General features: G+C 43.2%; 1 protein-coding gene and 1 long non-coding RNA gene across 7 annotated transcripts in view; one reads left to right on the forward strand and one right to left on the reverse strand.

Annotated features, from left to right (window-relative positions):
• CHCHD6 (coiled-coil-helix-coiled-coil-helix domain containing 6) overlaps positions 1-8,351 on the forward strand; it is a 203,195-nt gene that overhangs the window by 190,036 nt on the left and 4,808 nt on the right. The gene's annotated exons all lie outside the window — the stretch shown is intronic.
• On the reverse strand, positions 1,105-5,787 carry LOC310836515. Its single transcript, XR_014560100.1, has 2 exons — positions 5,672-5,787; positions 1,105-4,821 (listed from the first exon to the last, which is right to left on the reverse strand). It is a non-coding gene; the product is annotated as an uncharacterized lncRNA (long non-coding RNA).

Below are 8,351 nucleotides of genomic sequence, written 5' to 3' on the forward strand. Positions count from 1 at the left end.
GGTATTTAGGCACAGGAGTGGAAGATTATTTAGATGGGGGGGGGGGGGGAGTCAGTGCATTCTGCCCTTGGCTGAGACTCCTCGGGCTGCATTATCCTGCCTTCATTTTATTCATCAGAGCTTGTGAGGTTATTAAAATATTTAAATGTCTGCTTTCCTCTTTCCAATGGTTCAAGGTCAATATCACCTGGTTGAAACAATTACATATTTTTAAAAGGTATTTAAAAATATGGGCAAGGCCACAAAATAACTACATCAACATCATTTTTGTGCTGATTCTCCTTGTCCCGCCCAGGGCTGGGAAAATACTTGATCTAAAGGAGGAATTTCAGCTCCTCCTAAACAGTCTAAATTTGCTTGCATTTCACTTCTGAGACATTTTCCAGAGTGGGTGGGTGAATTGCATTTTTCATTTGTTCTCTTATCACTTGTTCTGATTGTCCCTGTATCTTGCTCAAAGAAAAGTCTTCACCCACAAGTATGTAGTCAAGGACAGAAATGAAGCAGGCATATCTTGTCAGCTTGTGATATGAACACCAGACAACACAGCTCAAGATGAAACTGCAGGGCTAGAAGAGAAGTTTGCACTCCTGTATACTTGGAAATGAAATGTGATCACTGCTGATCGCTTTCATGTAGTGTTGATGCTGATGCTGCCTTGCTGAACTCGCCCAGTTGTACAAGTTGAATTTGATTTTGTTTTGCTTAATGCAAGTTTGCCTATGCATATGATATTGGTCTGTTTACTCCAGTGCTCTTGCCCCCCATGTGTTGTGCAATCTTTGAGCAGTGTAAGGTTCCAGGCACTTACCCAGGGTTTGGTTTCCTTGGAATGAGGGACAGCAGAGACTGTGATGGTCTTTTAGGGTACATGGATACTGTAATTTGTGAGTTTGGCTCTCTCACACCAAAAATCAAGTTAAATCACACCAAAGTCACCTTTAGTCTGCTATCTTGATTCAGTTTTCAATGAAGAACCCCCCCCCCCCAAAAAAACCCTTGTGCTGAGTTTGGCAACGATATATTGAGTGGCGTTCAAACCTATGCAAAATACTGAGTGAAACCACGCCAAAGTCACATTTTAGTCAGCCATCTCTCTTTTCATAAAAAATAAACTTTGTTAATTTTTAAAATAAAGACAAAATGCAAACAACATCAAACATACTGATACAAAGGGGGGGGGACTACCAGAGATAGAAGGGAGGGGAAGGAGAGGGAAGATAAAACCCTACATTAATTCATGTGATGCATCTTTTTAAAATAAATAAATCACAATCCAAGGCATTGAGAAATCACTTCATTCTAATCTTCTAAAATATATCCCTTCCACAAGTTTAATTGAACCACTGGGGGCCTGCGTTCCGTTTCTCTTGTATTGACGTATATCAAAAATTTACACCAAATAGCATAAAAATGATCTGATTTAGATTCTCCCCTAGTTACTTATCTTTGATGTGAGAGACGTTCAATGAGAGCTACATCCCAGACTGTACCAAATCCAATAATCAACCAAGGGAGATTAGCAAGATTTCCATTGACTGGCTATAGTCAGTCAGCCATCTTGATTCAAAATAGTAAATGGCATTCAGACGGTGACAGAGATCCCCTAGACTACATGTGTGAGTGCCAGAAACTCATTAGCAGGCCCAGTCACAATGACATTCCTCATCCAATTGTAATTTACCTGGGAAGGAAGATGAGCTTTCCCCTCCCCCCATTGTTAAGGCATTGTTCCAATGTGCACCACAGCCACATGGGATTGCACCATTGGGACATGGTTCCCATACTGCCAGAGAAAGGTCTTTGTCAGTAGTTTTAAGTTGTTAAATACTTCCCACTGAGTGGGAAAATATTAAGCATTCTAGGTAAGCAGTGCTTTAGGAATGGCAGGGATGCAGAAAGGATGAATCGAAAACTGACTGTGGGGCCTGTTTTTTGGTAGAGTCTTTCAATCAGTAGCATTGATATATTCCCAGCTGACAACTTCCTTGCCTCCCTTCCTTCTCTCTGCCTCTGGGGCTCTTGCTTCAGTATGACTTGGTTCCAAAGAAACAATACTTTTCTGGCAGATAACTGGACACCCAAGCAGTTGTGCTGGTATCTATCACAAACAGACATATGCTGCATAGTGAAGGAAATTACAAGAAGCAACTAGTACCATTTGTCAAAAAAAGGAGGAAGAAAAATCTTTCCAAGCCAGGTCCAGAAGATACAAATGCAGCACATTTATAAAAACTGTGGGTTGTTGTTTTTAAAGAAGTCTTTCTTTGTGTATTTTAAACTGTTCAAACTAAGCAACTAACCTCCGGTCTTGTTTCTAAAAGACTGCTCCTAGACTAATGGCTGCCAGTTTCTACCAAGTCATGCTTCTCTAATTAGTGGCTTGAAATCAAGTAAAAGAGGAGATGACTATGAGTGATTACTTACCTGCATGGTTGATCCAAGCAGTTGGGGAAGGTAATATGCTACAAAACTAGGGATGTCTTCTGCTCCATCAGGTGTATTCAGTGGGTCTGCCCAAGACAGTAGGGTCCAAGAAAGCGAAGTCCGCACACAAGTGAAGACCCTCTCTTGTGCAGGGTCAGGCATGAGTAACTGGTCGGAGTCCAAAACGTGATCCAAGGGTAGCAGCTGAAGATCCAGGGGTTGGCAATGGAGGTGAAGTGAGTAAGGGAGCTGTGTAGTTGCAGCAACTGGCAAGCTCAAAGTAAGGACTGACATAGCCTGTCCTCCCAAGCCACACATAATCCCAGCTGCCGATGTTTAAGGATGATCTGAGAGACCTTCCTCATAAGGAGTCTTTTGCTCAGTTGCATAGCAACTTTGGGCTCTTAGGTCCATACTTTGTTGTGGGCCAGCAACCCAAGCTTGAGCCTTTCGCTCAAGTGAGTTTCTTGGCCAAGTAAGGATTTGAACCTTGGTTTGCCAGTTCCTAGCCCAACACTAACCACTACGCAACACTCTATGCACAGTATGCTCTCAAGGGCCAGGGGATGGCTTAACCTATCCATTGACTGCCCCAGGGGCTCTTTGCCTTACACTTGGACTCAAACCCATCCCAGTGGTCCCTTAAAGCAGCCCTGGGAGACTCTTCCTCCCTAGACTAGGCTGGTGACATGGACTCTACCTGCCCCCCAAGTCTTCAGTCAGTGGGAGGTCCAGTTCATCCTTTGAGGAGTCAGTGTCCAGGTCTAAGCTGGGCATGAGAGGATGGAATAACTGCAAGTGGAATAAGAGCTTGGGGGTCCTTGTATGTTTTGAGAAAACAGAGAACTGGTTATCTTGCTGTAGGTTTGGCACCGCATTCTCTCCCATTTGCTTAGCATTTTATTCAAGGCTGCCTCCCTGCCTCTCCCTCTCTTTCCGTCTCCATTATTATTTTTAGTTGTATTGCATATGATTGCACGTAAGTGGTTCGTTATTCACCACAGAAAAGAAATTTGCACCTGTATCGAGGAGTGGAAACTAGTTGTTCTCTGCAATGGCTAGGGTCTTTGTGAGAGGACTGTGTGATTATATTGTGGATTGTGAATATGTTTTTTCCCATCTTCCTGCACTGTAGAAGCTGCTGCTTACTGTTCATTTTCATTTAGATGGTTCTCTTCTTGCGTTAGGTACTTTACAATCCTTCTTGTTCGTCCTTCATAGTAAGCCATTAAAATTGTCGTTTTGCACTTTGGTGTCAGATGCAGGGACTGGCCTCCTGAGCCTCTGGCCTGGCTCTGACTTAAACCTGTCACTTCCTCCTTGTCTGTCATTGCTCTTTGGCATTACAGTGGTACCTCGGGTTAAGTACTTAATTCGTTCCGGAGGTCCGTTCTTAACCTGAAACTGTTCTTAACCTGAAGACCACTTTAGCTAATGGGGCCTCCCACTGCTGCCGCGCCGCCGGAGCACGATTTCTGTTCTCATCCTGAAGCAAAGTTCTTAACCTCAGGTACTATTTCTGGGTTAGCAGAGTCTGTAACCTGAAGCATATGTAACCCGAGGTACCACTGTAGAAGAAACTGCCTTATTCAGAAGGTGAAAACTGTGCCTACTTACTTTTAAGAGATATTGGGCATTTTTCAATCATGCCTGATTTGGAAAGTACATGCAATGTGATGATGATGATGATGATGATGAGAGAAGGCCAGAAAGAACTCCAGGAACAGCTTCAAAGTTCAAAAGGCTTCTTTCAAAGACGTATCCATTTATCTCCAGACATTTGGTGTGACTTGCCGTAGTGCACCCGTATCTTTAAAAAGAAACTCTACATGTCAAAATCTTTACTGAGAGACATTTGTTTCAGAAGTGTAGCTTGTGCGTTTCTTCATAAAGAGAGGGTGTTTAATCTTAGCACTAACCCAGTTTGTCATCTTGCTCACATCGTAATCCTGACAGCATCAGTCTGCTGCAGTCCTGTCCTAGGCTGGCTCTGCTCTCTCAGGGCCCGTCAGGCAGGAAGTTGGAGCACTGGCAGGCAGGGCCGTTTGACTCACGTTCCCTTTCTATTTTTATGCTGTTCTTCTGTGTTTGGGGTATGTCAATTGGGAGGGAGAAATGTGCTTAAGCAGTTCAATTGCTAAGCCTGTGGAGCTGAATGAAGATTTCAACAGTGGCCTGATGTAGTTTAAGTCCACTTAGAGAAAACATTTTTTCTGGTGGCTTCACTTGCACAGTAAAAATTTGTTTTCTTCATACAATGTGTAAATTCACCCAAAGGGCAGAGCCTGGGGCTGCTATCTTGCTCATATTGACGGTCCTCTTTCTTGGGTACCTACAGATGGATGATCTCTCTCAGATTCACATTGCTTCCACATTTGCCGGCACGCTCCCTTTCTGCCAAGGAGGAGAGAGAGAGCAGCATCAGCACCTGTAGGCACGAGATGAATACGGCTATCATACAAATAAAATTACTGGCTGCCGAATGGCAACAGCTTAATGAAAATGTGAACTGTTAAACAAATAAAGGCAGTCGAGCTCATAATACTTCTGGGTGAAATTTCACTATATCACGGAGCAGAAATAGAATTAGGAACATCTTCCAAGGATATTCCTCTTCGAGACTATCTCTTCCCCACCCCCCACCCCTGCTGCCAGAGCCAGTGCATTCACTAGATGAGTTTGAAGAGCAAAAATGGCTGGTCTTGCTTCAAGGTTCAGAAATTTAAATGAAGCAAGAGCCAAGAAACGAAACACATGAGACTTTCAAATATGTTTACACAGAGACTAACTGAGCAGACTAGCAAATGTAACAGGTTAACTCAAATGTAATAGGGGAAGAGTTTTTAAAGGACTATTTAAAGTGATTCTAATATTTTCTTCCACTGTTGCTACTATATAATGAATTCAGGACTTGGGATCTAGAATTTGTGGGGGCGGGGGTCCCATTTATTTTTACATGGGACCCCTCACTTTCATGTAAATGAGGGCATGGAGGAAAAGGGGAAGCCAGTTCAAGACTGCTGCCTCTGTCCCTTGTAGCCCTCCTCCTACTCAGGAAGATGAGCAGGAGAAGGCCCTTGATATACAACATTCAGGTGGAGACACACATTGCCTTCCCATCCAAACAGAACCTTCTGGATATCGGCGCACACCCCAGAGGACAAATACAGGGATTCATTATGGCCATCATTCTCTAAATTCTATTCCAGGTAGGCAGCGAGGATGAGTGCACTAGTTTTGTTACCCTTCATTGGTTAAGGAAGCACTCCCCACTTCAGACAGTCGTTGTCCAACCTGAATGCTTCTAGGTCTTTGGAAGGCCACCATCTTCCAGTCTCCATTTTCTGAAGCTGCAAACACCTGTGTGAACAGACACACAGAGAGGTGGCATGTGTAGTATTTTGCACACCCACTATTTCTGCTTGCCCTTTTCTCTGTAACTTATTTTAGGTTATATTTTGTATAAATGGGGTTCTGTTGTGCTGCTGGTTGAATTTCTGTTGGTTTTCACTTTTGGAAAGGAGGGTATTCTTTCATTGTTGCTGCTAGTTCTTAGTCATAAACACTACTAAAGCCCATTTTAATCCCCTTAAAACTAGAGTGGAATCTGTGCAGGTTTTCATTATTCCACTTTAGAAAACATCATGTTCCAACTGGATTCCTTTATCCCTCCTGGGGTCCAGGAGGACTCGGAAAAGAGTAGAGGTTAATCCAGTTGCACCAGGAAGGTATAGTCAAAAGTTTTCTCTTCTGCTTTATAAACTATTTCTATTCCAGTGAGCTAGGTGGTGGTGGTGTTTATGTTCTGCATTTGTAGAAAAATGCGGAATAGTTCAGGCAACTTATTTATTGAGCATTCAGCCTGTTATGCTTGCACAAAGCTTACAGAGCTTAGATCCTGCCTTTATTGAACATTGATTCTGATTTGTTTGCAGGGCGTTAATATGACAGTGAGCATTCATCCTGCACCCTGATTTGCTTGCAGGGTGTTTACAAGTCATTTATGCATCCTACAGTTTTCATTGTGTTTCCTCTTTCCTTTCCAAACCACAAAAATTCCAAATTCATTTTTTTTTAAGTGCAGTAGTAGTGGATGAGCTGAACCAGTGTCTTGCCTCGGTAATGGATTGGATGAGAGCCAATAAACTGAGGCTCCATCCAGGTAAGACATGAGGCACTGTTAGTGGGTGGTTCCCTAGACCGGATAGGTGGAAGATTGCCTGCTCTCAAGGGGGTTACACACCCTCTTAAGGAGCAGGTACTTGAGGGTGATCCTGGATACACTCCTGTCACTTGAGGCCCAGGTGGCCTTGTTGGCCCAGAGTGCCTTCTGCCAGCTTCGGCTGGTGGTCTAGCTACTCCCCTATCTGGGCAGGGATAGCCTAATTTCTGTAATTTCTAGGTTAGATTACTGCAGTGCATTATACATGGGGCTGCCTCTAAAGACGGTTCAGAAACAATCTTGTACATTTGATGCAAAATGCAATGGCCAGATTGCTCACTAGAACAAAACAGTTTGAGCTTAAACACCAATCCTGGCACAACTGCACTGGCTGCCGATTAGTTTCCAGGCCCAGTTCAAAGTGTTGGTGCTAACCTATAAAGCCTTACACAGCTCACGACCTCAGTACCTTAAGGACTGCCTCTCCCCATAGAAACTGACCCGGACCCTGTGCTTGTCATCTGACACCCTTCTCTATGTCTCCCCTCTCAGAGAGATCCAGAGGGTGGCAACAAGAGAACGGGCCTTTTCAGTGGTGGCTCCTATGCTAGTGGGTGGTGCTTACCTGGCACCATCATTACATGTCTTTAGACGCCAGGCAAAATCATTCCTCTTTACCCATGCCTATGGCGGATAAAGAGGAATAAGGTGGGGGGGGGGAGAAGACTGTTATTATTAAGATTATTTTACTATTGAGCTGTCTGTAAGTATGCTTTTTACTATGTTTTTATCATTAATGCTTTGTAATGTGATTCTATTGTTGTACACCGCCCTGAGATCTTTTGATAAAGGGCAGTATATAAATTGAAATATTAAATTAATTAATTAATTATTTAATTTGTTATACTAGCAAGGCTGAACCCTGTAACCCACTTTAATTGCACAAACCAACTAACCTGCCACGCCAGCAGAAATGGGTGCAAGGGCTCCCACTAACACAATGAGGCTTTTTGCCCCTCCTCCCACAGACCCCCAAACCTCCCCCAGATCCACTCTGGAGGGTCAAGATAACCCCCCAGAATAGTGAACAGGAGGAGGAGAGAGGAGATAATTCTGTCTGGCAAGCAAAAATGCTTGTGCTGACAGATCAGTGAGAAAAATGTGCCCTTGAATTCTTCCGGTAAAGTTCTTTGCAACTGGTGTGGACAAGAGAAGGAGATTTCAGTGCCTATTCGTCTTTGGCTCTGGGCTCATGGGTTGACCTTGGGCTTTTATTACAATTGTAAAATAAAAACATTGATGTCCTACCACACAGGGTTGTGTAAGTAGTTTGTACATTGAAAATGCTAAAGAATCCATTGCTGCTCTTTAAAAGTGGGAACATATGGAATATGGATTTGTAAGAGAAACAGTTTCACTATTTTATTTTTTTGTAAATAATAATAATAAAATCCACTGCTCGACATAGGTGAGATCTTCATGCTATTGTAGCCTGGGGGTGGGGTGGGGGGCCTTTCATTTAATGGTGAAAGCAAGATTAAATGCAATTAACATTAATTTAGCAAAAAACAGCCTTAGTATTGATGCCAATGTTAATTAGCAGTCATCTTCTCAGTGGTGACCCTTTGCAGAATTATGTTCATTCTTTTTTCCCCCAGTGCTTTCCAGCTTGCGTCCATAATAGAGGTTTTGTTCATTACAATGAGTCATTGGAAGAGGCCACTTTGGGAGAGAACTGGGGTCCAGGCTTGGGTGTCTTTCT

Source organism: Podarcis gaigeae (genome assembly GCF_964106915.1).
Source record: "Podarcis gaigeae genome assembly, chromosome: 2".
NCBI classification, from domain to species: domain Eukaryota; kingdom Metazoa; phylum Chordata; class Lepidosauria; order Squamata; family Lacertidae; genus Podarcis; species Podarcis gaigeae.